The following is a 14,069-nucleotide window of genomic DNA, read 5'->3' as shown; positions in this document are numbered from 1 at the left end:
GGCTGGTGAGCAAAGCTCACCGCCGTTTGGCGAGCCTTGTTAATTAGTAACATAGGATATTATTTTAAAAAATCAAAGTATTCAGATATCTACAACACTCCAACAAATCTATTAAATGGCTATTAGCCAGTCTGGGTAAGGAATGGTGCCCCTAGCTTCTGTTTGTCAGAGGGTGGAGATGGATGGCAAGAGAGAGATCGCTTGATCATTACCTGTTCGGTTCACTCCCTCTGGGACACCGGGCATTGGCCACTGTCAGCAGACAGGATACTGAGCCGGATGGACCTTTGGTCTGACCCGGTATGGCCATTCTTATGTTTTTATGTTCGTATGTTCTAGAAGAATCCTTTTCTTTCTGTACCTAAGCCATTAACACCTATGTAAACTTTCTCTGATATGTAATCATGCAAATATAATGAGCTAGGCCTACCGACATAATCCTTATCTACAAAAGCAACCTAATTGCTTTACAATAGAAAAACATCCGAATTTTTTAAATGTTTTAATTATTTATTTTTTTTAGTCCCTAAATTTTTTTGTAGGCCTTTAATTTTTCATAGGCTCTAGGCACTGTTCCTACTGTGCCTAATGAATAATCTGGCCCTTGTTGGGGCACATGGATATAGAATCCCAGCCCTTCTGGAACAAGATGTATTTATTAAACAAAATACACAACTAGAGACCAACAGACTTCCACACAATTTGCTTTCCCACCTTGTCTCTTTTGTTTACCAGGGAGACCACTTCTTGGAACACTGAGCAGTACACAGAGTCATCTGGCAAGTCAATACTGCAAGTGAACGGGGCATTAAAACCAATATCAAGTTTATTACTTCTAACAATGGACATACTTCATATTTTCTAAGGCACTTCAAAGGCAACACATTACCATTAATTTCTGATGTCCAGAAGAGATTTATGGCACTTCTAATAAGAAAGAAGCAAGATGGTTCAGTAACAAAAAAGTTTAGGATTTATTTAGACCTAGTTTATAAGAGGAGGAAAAATGATAAAAGTTTTATTCAAAGAAGGTAAATGGTCGCCTCTCTTGCAGGGAAATATCTGATTTTGTCAGTTTAGCACAAACAGAAAAGTGTGTTGAAGAAATGTGACAAATCGATTTCCTTTTGTGAGGCGGCGTGATTCCTAATGGAGGCTGTAATGTCTTGTCATACTATTCTGGAAAGCCTATTTACCACCTTCCTAAAAGTAAAGGTCCTTGTTATTGATTTCATTCTGTGTTTACATGCAGTTCGCTCTCTTAATGTAACAAGGACAGGAGCAGCAAAATTCTCAAGATCTCTAACTCCAAGAGATAGTAGCTACATTTGTAATAAGCTTGCTCAGAAATTACATGATTCTAGTGGTGGGAAGGGAATAGTAACTCATTCCCTTCGTTTCCCTTTATAAGTAGTTTGCATAGGGCCAGGCACATAATTCAAAGGCACTTCTATGAAGTTTGCTATGATTTTTCCCAAAGAACATGCTTCTTTTTCATTATCCACCCATCTCTATGCGGCTGCTAGAAGAGGACGGGCTCATTAGGAAAGCAATAAGGAGCTTTCACATCTAGGCTCCTGGGGTATGTCTACACTAGCCCCCTAGTTCCAACTAGGAAGGCTAATGTAGGCATTCGAACTTGCAAATGAAGCTCGGGATTTAAATATCCCAGGCTTTATTTGCATGTTCCCATCCAGTCGCCATTTTTAAATGCCACTAGTCCGGACTAACTGCCCGTGGCTACACGCAGCAGTTAAACGGTAATTCGAACTTAAGTCTTTAGTTCAAATTACCTGTTACATCTCATTCCAGGAGGAGTAACAGGTCATTCGCCCTAAGGACTTAGTTCGAATTACCGTTTAACTGCCGTGTGTGGCCATGGGCACTTAGTTCGGACTAGTGGCATTTAAAAATGGTGACCAGGCGGGAAGATGAAAATCAAGAGCGGGATATTTAAATCCCGGGCTTACATAAGAACATAAGAACGGCCGTACTGGGTCAGACCAAAGGTCCTTCTAGCCCAGTATCCTGTCTGCCGACAGTGGCCAGCACCAGGTGCCCCAGAGAGGGTGGATCGAAGACAATGATCAAGTGATTTGTCTCCTGCCATCTCTCTCCAGCCTCTGACAAACAGAAGCCAAGGACAGCATTTTATCCCCTGGCTAATAGCCTTTTATGGACCTAACTTCCATGAAATTATCTAGCGTCTCTTTAAACTCTATTATAGACCTAGCCTTCACAGCCTCCTCTGGCAAGGAGTTCCACAGGTTGACTACACGCTGTGTGAAGAAGAACTTTCTTTTATTCGTTTTAAACCTGCTACCCATTAATTTCATTTGGGCTTGATTTGCAACTTCGAATGCCTACATTAGCCTTCCTAATTCGAACTAGGGGACTAGTGTAGACATACCTCTGGTTCCAGTCAAGCAGAGGTTGATGCAACTAAAAACCAGTCCCATTATACAGTTGCGTGGAGGCCTTTGTGCCCAGACAAACTCTTAATTCCCTGCAGGACCCAGAGGAAGGAGCACACTTACATTTGTGAAAGTATTGCCAGGGTATGAGTCTCACAGTTTCCAGCACTGCTACACAACCCTTGACTTCATGACCAAAGGAGCAACTCCATTAGCTGGCAGCAGTAGTAGGTTGTTACCCTGTACTTACTGCAGTTGTGATTGTGAGATGCATGGGAAATGTGAGTCTTTAGGCAAGATTGAAACGTTGTTTTCTAAACTCTCTCTGAAGCTGAGGCCCGGCCAAAGAGCAGAGACCTTTCCCCATGTATCTGTGGGGACATGGTCATTTAAAGATTGCTCATACCCCGCACAGCTCCGTGAATTCAGCATCCGTTTAGGCACCGAAATAGGCAGCCAGTTCTCAGCAGAGCTCAGCGTGTTGGGTGCACGTGGGGGGTGCTGGACTCTGGCTGGCCAGTGGCCTCACAATGGGAGCTGCTCGGAGCAGAGCCCTTGGCAATCCAGCCCTGAGCTCTTGAGATCATGGCACCAGGTCCTTCCAGTGCTGTCTGAGAATGGGAGACGGTTGTGGCAGGCAAGAGCTACCCAGTGCTCCTGCAGCAGAGGGCGGGAGCTGCCCTGGCACTACCTGCCCAGCCGGACGTCAGGCCTATTCAGCCTCTTTAGAAACTGGGATTTGCCAGGCAAAGCACTGTCAGAAGGGATAGTTTAAAGCATCAGGAGGGGACATCTTGGGCACCAGCTTGGAAACCATACATCGCTGGTGTTCCCTAGGATACACCTGGACGGGAGCAGGAGATGCACAGTAGTGAGGCTGTTCCAAGATATTTCAGAATTAGGCATAAAGAATTAGGCCTTTCTCTCACCTTGGAGGCTCTCAAATGTCATGGAGATGGAGGAGCACAAAGAGGTCTGTGCTCATGATGTTTCCAGCCTGATTCCAAACTAAAGAGTCTCGCATAACCTTTGGATAATCAACCCACCACTAGCTCCTTCTCAGACCCAAGCCTTTGGAAATCTGCCCAGTGCTAGGAGATACCCGTGCAGTCCCACCGAACACCGGGCTAAGTCCAGTTCTGTTCATCTCACTCAGCTGAGATGAGGGATTTCTTCGGGCCAAGAGACAAACAAACTTTAGATTTTTCACCGCTGCTCACTGTGGGCCATATGGTACCCCGGCGGAAAACTATTTATGAATTGTCCAGGCTGCTTTAGGTTTGGAGGAACAGGATTTGGATCCTAGTAGCATCCCAAGGTTCAGGTCAGGGATCCCAATACACTGGGTCCTGTAGAAACATGCAGCACAAAAGAAGCCCCCGCCTAAGGAGTTTACAACCTCAGCATAAGATGAGAAACACCAGGCCGGTGGGGGGAAGCAGCCTGTGGAACGGAAGCAATGAACAGTGAAACAACCACGTCTACTATAACAGGTAGAAGTCACAGCGCCCCAGCCTCCTCGGTGACAGACAGCTCTGAGTTCACTGCTTGGCTGCTTAGGTTAACTGGCCGGCAAGGTTTTGCCCCCGCAAACCAGTGAGAGCCGGTAGAACATCTGCAGATGCAAAATGCTTCCTTTTTACTCGGGGCCTCAAGGGCACAGACAGCGCCGCTGACTCTGCCCACGTGCATGCGGATGCCGGCAGCCGGCTAGCGAGCAGCACTGATTTAGTGACTCATAACAAGCCCCGCTTGTTGCTCCCGTGCAATAACATTAAATCTGTCCCCTGGCAGGGCACCCCAGAGTGTTGTTTACAGGCCCTTCGATAACTTTTGTAATTACAGCCTTGTACGCTGCGTTATCAATTGTATCTGGCGAGCTGGGATCCCTGCGACAGTGCCGGCAAACTTGACTTGAAGAGATAAAGCCAGGAGGTGGCTGTAAAAGAGTTTTATGGTCCAGAGGCTGAGCCTACCCCAGCCATCTGTCCCACCCACCTGGTGAAATATCGCCTCCGCTCCCCCGGCCATGTTGGTTGTTCATTCCTCCAGCCCAGCACGTGTTTACGAGTGACCCAGAGAGAGACTGTGCCGGGTGGCGTTGACTGGAACCGGGCTCCGATGCTGACACCAGGGCAAACGGTGAAAAAGCTTACTGGGGGACCGCCAGCCACGTGACCGCCCCCCGCAGGACTCCTCTCCACATCACCCAGGGAAGGGCTAGAACGACATTCCCTCTGCCCTAGGGTCCATCTCTTCCCCACCTCTTCCCACCCCCCGTCTGGTCGTTCCTCCACCACGTCTGGCCATTCCTCCACCTTTTCCCCCAAACCCCTCCCCCAGTGATGCAACTCAGGGGACTACCGGGGGGGGGTCATGCATAGCAGGGGTCCATCCCCCTCCCGCAGTCACACGTGGCAGCAGGGAGAAGCAGAACAACATGGCTCCATCCCCAGCTGTGGGCCACATCATTCCACTTCCTGCCGGTGATTGTGGGGCAGGGGACAGTCCCACCCTTCCCCTGGGTGATGCGCTGGTGGCTGGGGAGTAGAGCCATGTTGCTCTGCTTCCCCCCATGATGGCCGGTGAATGAGGTGGGGGCCTGACACCTTCTGTGGTCGACAGCCTCCCCTGCTAGTCTCCCGGGCTGCTCAGAGGCTCTGGTCCCTTACCCCTCCTGCCACGGCATGGCGGGGGGGCAGACAGCCCCTCTGACCCTGTCATGAACAAGGAGAGTGCTGACCAGCACCCGGTGACTACGGGGTTAACTCAGATAGCTAGCAAAGGTGTCGGCCGGGGAGCCGGGAGAGCCAATCGAGATAGAGTGCTGAAATTTGAATTGGATATCGATTCCCTGCCTGCTTTCTTTGTGTGGGATTGTTACACCAGGGCTACGGCTACACTACGAACTTTTTTGGGAAGAGGAAATGCAAATGGAGCGCTCGTTACCATTTCTCGTGCTCTCATTTGCAGAAAAGCGTCCATGCCAATCTAGACACACTTTTCCGCAAAAAAGCCCCGATCGCCATTTTCACAGTTGGGGCTTTTTTGCGGAAAACAAATCTGAGCTTTGGGACTTTTGCCCGAACGGGAGCAGCATAGTATTTCCGCAAGAACACTGACAATCTTACATGAGAGCGTCAGTGCTTTTGCGGAAAGTCAAGCGGCCAGTGTCGACAGCTGGCAAGTTTTTCCGGAAAAGCAGCTGATTTTCCGGAAAAACTGGCCAGGCTAGACACAGCCATTGTGTATAGGGACTGCCACATTGGCCAGCTGGCCCCAGCCAGCAATTTCACCCTCCCCTGCATCAAGCCAACCCCCTCCGTTTGAGCTACAGCCGATCTTTTAGGGGCTAGCACTTCCCAGCTCGCGGTGCTAATTCAAAGACATGTTCGAGCAACTCCACACAGCTGCAGAGAGGCAGAAAAACTGCAGGACTGGGGCTGGGCTGGCGACAGACCAGCTTTACAATGGCCTCTGCGTGCTTCCTGGTAAACTGGCCTGAATGTGGCGGGTGTATCCAAGCCCTTAATATGGCTCTGACTGTTGCTGCAGAGCTTTAGCACCTGGCATTGATTTGCTTGGTTTGAAATATAAACATGACACCTTCCCAGCAGATGGACGGGCCCCAGTGGGTGCTAGAACATGTGTTCTGGTTGGCACAATGGAGGGGGAAGCTCCCGGGCAGGGAGGATTGGCTTCAAACTGTCAGGCCTCATCAGCATCCTCTCCTTTCAGAAAAGCAAAGGAGGAGAGAGGAGAGGAGCGCTCTCCTTCCTGCTCCAGCCACGAAGGAACAAACTGCACAGCCTCCCTGCACCGCCCGTCTCCAGCTTGTGTGGACACAGAGTGTGGATTCTGTTCTTGTCACTGGGGAAATCAGTAATCCAGCATGTCCCCTCTTTCCAAAAGCCAGATTAAGCTATTTCAACTTCAACTACGCAACTGACGTAGCCGAGGTTGTACAGGCAGTCCCCGGGTTACGTACAAGATAGGGACTGTAGGTTTGTTCTTAAGTTGAATTTGTATGTAAGTCGGAACTGGTACATATTGTAGGGGAAACTCTAGCCAAACATTTCTCCAGAGCTCAGTTTTATTCTCCCACACCTCACTTCCCTCAGTCCTTTATTCTCAAGCTGAGGTGTCTGCTGAGAAAAGCCGCTCCACGTCTCCCTGGTCTGCTGAGGGGGGCGCTAGCTTCGCGTCTCCCTGGTCTGCTGGGGGGAAGCAGCTAGTGTGGGATTGCCTCACCCCGTTTGTAAGTAGGGATCCGATGTAAGTCGGATCCATGTAACCCGGGGACTGCCTGTATAGCTTAATTCGACTTTAGCCCTGGGCTGTGTCTACATTGGTGCGATCTTGCACAAAAGCGGCTGCTCTTGTGCAAAAACTTGCTGCCTGTCTTGTGCAAAAACACATTCCAGTGTAGACTCTCTCTTCTGGAAGAGTTTTAACAGAAGAACTCTTCCGCAAAAGAGTTTTTTTGCAAGATCTCGCCAGTGTAGACGTAGCCCTGCTGTATAGACATACATCTACACTACAAGGATACATCTACACTGGTGTGATCTTGTGCAAAAACTCTTCCAGAAGAGAGCGTCTACACTGGCATGTGCTTTTGTGCAAGAGATGTGCTTTTGCGCAAGAGCATCATACCAGTGTCAGATGCTCTCTTGAGCAAGAAAGCTCCGATGGCCATTTTAACCATAGGGCTTTCTTGCGCAAGAAATTCATGTTGCCTGTCTACACTGGCCTCTTGCACAAGAACAGTTGCGCAAAAGGGCTTATTCCTGAGCGGAAGCATCAGAGTTCTGACACAAGAAGCCCTGATTTCATACATTAGAACATCAGTTTACTTGCACAAGAACACGCAGCCAGTGTAGACAGGCAGCAAGTTTTGGCGCAAGAGTGGCCGCTTTTGTGCAAGATCGTGCCAGTGTATAAGCACAGCCCAAGGTTTTGGCGCAAAAACCAGTGGAGCATCCACACTTCAAGCACAAAGTAAATCGGCAGAAAAGAAGGCTTTTGGCAGTAGAGTTATTCCTTTGCCCACGAGCAATAACTCCTTTTTGCGCAAGAGTTCTTGCTCAAAAAGGCAAGTGTGCACGCTCAGCAGGAGTTTCTTGCACAAGAAACCCCTATCCAAAAAAGCACAGGTGCTCCGATGGCCATTCAGAGCTTTCTTGCACAAGAGTGTCCATGCAGTCTGGATGCTCTCTTGCACAAGAACACATCGCTTTTGCAATGAGCTTTGAACTCTTCCACAAAAGGCTTCTTGTGCAAAAACCCTGCAGCGTAGATGAAGCCTCAGAGACTTGTCCATTATCACACAAGGATAATGTGTGATAATGAGCCAGGGCCCGAGTGCAAATTCCCCGACTCCTAACCTGTTGTTTTATTCACATGCCATCTTTCCTCCTTGCATTTACCCTACTTTTCCCAGGAACTTTTGCAAAGGCCAGCCCCTTGTCTGAGCAAAACCAAGGCTGTCTGGGGCACAGATGGCCAGAAACATGTCCCTCTTTTAAGGGCAGCCAGCTTTTGCACCAAAAACGTGCCCAATTGCATTATCCTTCCTACCTTTTCGGTGCAAAAGCTACATCTCCTCAGGAGCAAAAGCTCATGGGATGATCCAAATGAGGGCCAGATCCTCAGCTGGCATAAAACAATGTTGCTGCAGCAAGGTGAATGGAGCAACGCTGCTTTTCACCCCGGAGCTGGTCTCCTGGGAGAGTGAGCCATCCATACGGTTCCGGCTTTTTCCCTACCCGCTGTGGCTCTCAGCAGCGTCTCCTTTCATCCCACCAATATTTCCCATTAAAATAATTTGTCTCTTAAATAAAACATGCATTATCTGATGGGGCGATTCGCGCAAATGTGCTTCCAATCCACTGGCAGACGTGGTGAGCGTCCCTGGCAGCGCAAGCAACCCGGCTGCCATTAAATGAGAGAACAGGCCGTGTGAGAGGACGTTTTGATCCTGATGTGCAAGGCAGCCCGACACGAGCCGCTTGTTTCCATAGAAATCTGCCTGGTGGGCAGGGACTGAAGTGGGGCTTCAGAGGCAGCTCCCTGCAGAGGCAGGGGGACCAGAATGCCATGAGGCCACAGCTCTCCGCATGGCTGCTGACTCCAGAATTTCAGACTACAGGCATCTGCGGCCTCAGCCAGAAATCCCTGGTCAGTTTCAGGAGGCCAAAGACTCCAGCTTATGCTTATAGGACTCCCACATCACACACAGGAGCAGCCCGAGGCAGGCTGCAGCAGCTGGCGCCCCAGGCAGAACCTGCACCCCTGCCTGTACGGCCATCAATGGACTGACATCATCATCGGGCACCCCGGGCGCCCCATGACGTCATCATCGGGTGCCCCGTGCACCCTGTTGAAGGCAGCACCCTAAGCGACGGCCGAGTCCGCCTATAGTCATGGGCCATCCCTGATCACACAGCAAATGGGACTATCTGCCAAGCGGGGCTCAGCTGGAAGGATTTTCTAGATAAAAAAATAAATTGTGTTAGCACTAGAGGGGGATGTGACCTCAGAGGGGAACTTCTCAGCCGAGGACAGTGGTCACCAACCAGGAGATGGGGATCTAGTGGTAGATCTTGGAACCTTTGATAGGTGATCCTGAGAGGTTTGGCCGGGAGGCTGTCAAGGGCCGGCACTTCATCTACCCCTCTTAGCACTGCTGTGCTGTTCCTGCCCTCTGCTTTGGAGGTACCCCTCACTCCAGGAGCCTCCTGCTTGCTGTGCATGGCATGAGAAGAAGAGGAAGGGGGGATGCTGATGTCAGTGTGACACTCCCTCTACCCTGTACCCCATCTCCACAGAGCAGAGGAGGGCAGGGATGGAGAGAGTTTGCTGGCTGCTTTTGGATTTGGTGCAGGGCCAGGGTAGGGATTATCCTGCCTTAACCCCCTGTACCACCACCCTGAGCAGTGCCCAGCTGGAGCCCACATTCTGAACCCCAGCCTCATTCCTGAACCCTTCCTGCATCTCAAACCCCTTCCCTCAGCCTGATAAAAGTGAGAGAGGATGGGGTAGGGAGGATGGAGTGAGCAGGGGCAGGGCCTTGGAGAAGGGGCGGGAAGGAAACGGGGCAAGGGTGTTTGGGTTTGAGGTAGTTCCTGGATTGAACTTAAATTAAAAAGTGATCTCATGCTTAAAAAGGTTGGAGGCCACTGACACAGATTGCTGCCGCATTCTTTCGATTTACTGTCAACAGAATGAGGCAGCAGTCTAGACGCAGGTAAAGATTTTTTGAAAAAATCCCACTTTTTTCGAAAAATCCTTGTAGTCTAGACACACCCCCAGTGACATCAAGAGGCATGAGACAAACATGTTTCACAGGGGCTGTTAACAAGCCACCAGGCAGTTATGAATTTTGATTGCTGCTAAACTTGGTGGGATGTGCATGCATGACCTCACCAGGGAGAAGAGGCGTCATTCCATATTTCCAGCCCCCAGAGCCATCCCACCCTTCTGCTGCGGGTGTTGATGCTTCACCATTCCTTTTCATTTTAACAGGCACCACATGGCTGGCACCTTTGAAAATTGCAGGTGTGACTTGCACGGAGCTCCCCAGAAAGAAGGAAACTGCCCTCACTTTCCTCACTGAAAAGCTGTTCACCTTCCTCTGTGCCATAATTAACCTGCTTCCTCTTTGCTGGAGCCAAGACAAGCTTATAAGGCGCCTTTTATACCCTCCGCTCCTTGCTATCGACATGAGACATTTCTTTATTCTGGTAGCTGTCTGTGAGCGATGCACACTCTTGTGTTTGACACATCCGAAATGAAGGTCTCGAAAGCGGGGATGTAGTCAGAGATGAATGCACTGAGAATAAGATATTCTTTGGGAGAAGGATACACACACACAGGCACACACTTATGCTTCTAGCCTAAACAACAATGCTCTATACTTTCAATTTTCCATCGGATTATGTTTTCGTCTCAAAAGATGTTGTCTCCTGCTTCTTGACCTGAATAAACTGAAAGATAATAGAATCCAGATGAAATATACACGCGCATTAATCTTGTACAGAGAGTGTCTTCCCTACACCGAAGGTGGAGCGCAGGGAGTGGATCCAGCATGTAATCAGACAGCGACCTTTAGCTGTGTAATTTCCATGCTGCTTTAACGGGAGTCGATGCATGTGTGCGATGCAGCCGCCTCGCCACTGAGATGTGCTTTCTGTGCTAATAGCATAGCCCTGGAAAGACAATCTCGGGTTCAGATAGGAAGGGAGCTTAAACCTTAGAGCTGTGTCATCCCCCACCCCCTACCTCCCCCACTCACACCCCACGTGTGCAGAGACAGAGCTGCAGCCCTGCTACTTGAGCAAGAGCAATGAGGCCCAGTGATAAGCTGAGATGTGCCATTTGCACACCCAGGGGAACGGGGCAGGATAAAGAGAAAGCGCTCTGGTTCCAGCTGCAGAGCACACCGGGGCAGCAAAGGGTAGATGCTGCTGCACTGCTCCTCAAACACCCTGCTTCAGCCATTTCCCTTGAATCCACCTCATCTGGAGATGGGATGATTCCCCAGCCTCTGCTCCTTTGAGGCCAATGCTGCAGGAGGAAGGGTGGGACCCCACCGCCTTCCTGTCCAGCAGAGAGGACCTCTAAACCCTCCCCAGTTCCTCACCTCAGCCCCAGCTGTATGCTGCCTGCAGCCCCTTGGGAGCAACCCAGCTTCTCACACACACACACACACACACACACACACACACACACACACACACACACGGCTCCAGATTGTCCTGCCTTCCTCCACAGCAGCGAGTGCTAGTCCCTGGCAGAGGCAGGTCCCAGGACTAGCCGGATCAGAAATCAGATGCCTTCAGGATGCTGGAGGATCACGGTGTGCTGATGGCCAGCCCCCGGAAAATCAGGTTCCTGGAACGTGGTGCAAACCACATGCCCCAATTCACTAGCCATTTGGGACATATGCAGCCAGTCTTCCTACTCTCTGCTTGCGTGCGGTGTAGTGCTGCCAGGACAGCTTTGAGGTAGAGTGGATGCTCTCTGTAGATCTTACAGCCTCGCCCATCTCGCTTCACATCTCCACTCCATTGCTGGGTGTGAAACTACACCCCATATTCTTCATAAAGATGCTGGTATGATATGAATATGGCGTAACAAGATATGTTTATGTCGTACCATTAAAAGGGTTATGATGTACTGACCATGATTATCCTACTTGTAGGCATGTCTCATTTTTGTATCTGAAGTAGGGACTCTTGTCTATATACCTGTTACAACTGTGTTCATCACTTGAAAATGCCCACCAGACAGAATGCAATCAGCCTGGATAAGCCACTGGAGAAAACAATTGGACTTTGAAGATGCTAATCTCTCACCTTCTTGGGATGCTACTTGGGTTATCAACTTTCCTGATTGATAGGACAGACCAGATGCTATCCTGCAAGCAACCTTTGACTTATGGCTGCTCTGACGCTGAAGGATCATGTGATTAGATCACCTGGTCCAGGACTCCATCTTGGACTGCTAGTATTTTGCCGCTAATAGGAGGTGGGGATCAACCTGGGAAACCAAGTATTCCTGCTATATATAAATCTTATTTAAGCCAGGGAAGTGATTTAATCATGGTTCATTCTTCATTGAATTCCCACCCAGGATGACTGTTGGAAACATCTAAGAAAGAAAGACAAACCTGGGCTAGAAAAGGAATATCATAAGTTTTAAGCTGAAAGCAAAAGCAAAACAACATTTACGTGTAACCAGTTATCTTAATGTATTAAGCTTAGTTTTCATGTTTGCTTTATTTGCTTAGCAATCTAGTTAGATTTTTATGTGATTATGAGGGATAGCAAACAGATCAATCTTTTATAGTTAATAAACTTGTTTTTGTTGTCTCTAAAACCAGTTTGTGGAATTCATAACTGGGGGAACAAAAAGTTTTGCATATCCTCCTCCACATTGAGGGAGGAGGCACATTTCAATTAGCTTAGGCTGTACCATCCTCTGTGCAGCAGAAGACAAGACAATTTGAGGTTTGCACCACAGAAGGGACATACACGTGAGTGACAGGCTGTTCTCTAGCTGAGTCTTCCCATGCAGAGCTGATTTCAGTGTCTGTGTCTTTCTGCAGCTGGGTGCGTCCCTACCTGTGTGTGTGCTGAGGGCCTGGCTCAGTTGGGCACTGTAAGGTGGAACAGGCAGACTCAGTGGTATCTCGGTACATCAGGTAGCACCTCAGAGTGAAGCATAACCCGTCACAGCAGTCCTCACCCTTTCCTACCATGTACATTCCAGTTTACGCTGTTGGAGGGGGGGTGTAACCTGTCCCCACTCAGAACCATGCCACAACTCCCATTGACTTTGGTGGTGCCAGGATCGTTCCCTTGGGGTTTAAGATAAGTGCCCCAGGTTGGGAGTTTGCCACACACTGGAGGATCACCATCTCCCATGGACACACATGTCTTTGAACAGGACCTTCTCTGAGGAATCCCAGGTCCCACCTCTGAAGATCCCTGGCTGCTCTGGACATGGCAAGACAAATAGGCAAAGAGAATTCATAGGCAGGAAAACTCTCCTGAGACTCTGTACCACCTCCCTGCCAGAGGATGGCCTAGCAGGCCTTCACATGTTTATTTACCTGCATGTTTGCAGGTACGACTGCTCTCAGCTCCCATTGGCTGCGGATCATTGTTACCAGCCAATGGGAGCTGCTGGAAGTGGTGTCCTGGTCCATGCTGCTTCCTGCCACTCCTATTGGCTGGGAACGGTAATCTTCGGCCAACAGGAGCCAAGAACAGCCATATCTGTGGACGCACAAGTAAATAAAGCATCGGGCAGGCTGCCAGGGACTAATTCTGGCAACCCATGTCTGGCCCATGGCTTGCTTATTGCCCACCCTGAGTCCCTTGCTCTACATGGAAGAGGAAGAAACTGGATCCAGGGAAACAGACGACAATGCCCGTGAGAAGATGCACATTTCCTTTCTACTTAGGTGCTGAGTAATTGTTGGCAATACAAGAGATATGGGCAGTATCATTATACTCCACACTGTGCTGGAGATGTATTATCATCATCTGTCATTATCTGGGCTTCCTTGTAGCTGCTAAATTGTAGAACATGATTTTAATAACCCTGGCGGGCAAAAATCATTTTTCTTTTGTCACCTAACAACTCGGCCTCGTTCAAAAGTACCTTTAAATTTAAAAAAGGGGGAGAGAGAAAGAGGGACAGAGAGAATTAATTTCTGGTGGAACACACACCGCCAGTTTGCCTTTCTCTGCATTTGCAAAAATGCCCCTATGCAGCCAGACAGCTCTCAAGGACATTACAGATAATGGCGGGTAAACCTGAGCAAGGTCGTGGACTTGTACAAGCATCCAGACATCTGGAACAAGGATGATAACAGCAATTCCACACTTGGCAGCATTGTGCTCCCCAAACTGCTTTGCAATTATACCAAGTATATATACTGGGGAATTGCTAGCTCTGCAGCTGAAATGCAGCCACCTCTGGTGTATGGGCAGTTGTTGGGAAGGGTACATTGATGCCACATATTTGGGGAAGTGTTTTGGGAGTTTAAGCCGAAGATCCGAAGATCTCCTTGGCCTGGAAGTCTAGTGGGCAAAACACAGTGCTTCATAAAGCACACCGGGCTACTCAAAGACTGACAGGGCAGGA

Source organism: Pelodiscus sinensis, chromosome 26 (genome assembly GCF_052426305.1).
Source record: "Pelodiscus sinensis isolate ZL-2025 chromosome 26, ASM5242630v1, whole genome shotgun sequence".
NCBI classification, from domain to species: domain Eukaryota; kingdom Metazoa; phylum Chordata; order Testudines; family Trionychidae; genus Pelodiscus; species Pelodiscus sinensis.
The sequence above is the reverse complement of the archived record's forward strand: the minus strand, read 5'-3'. Positions refer to the sequence as shown.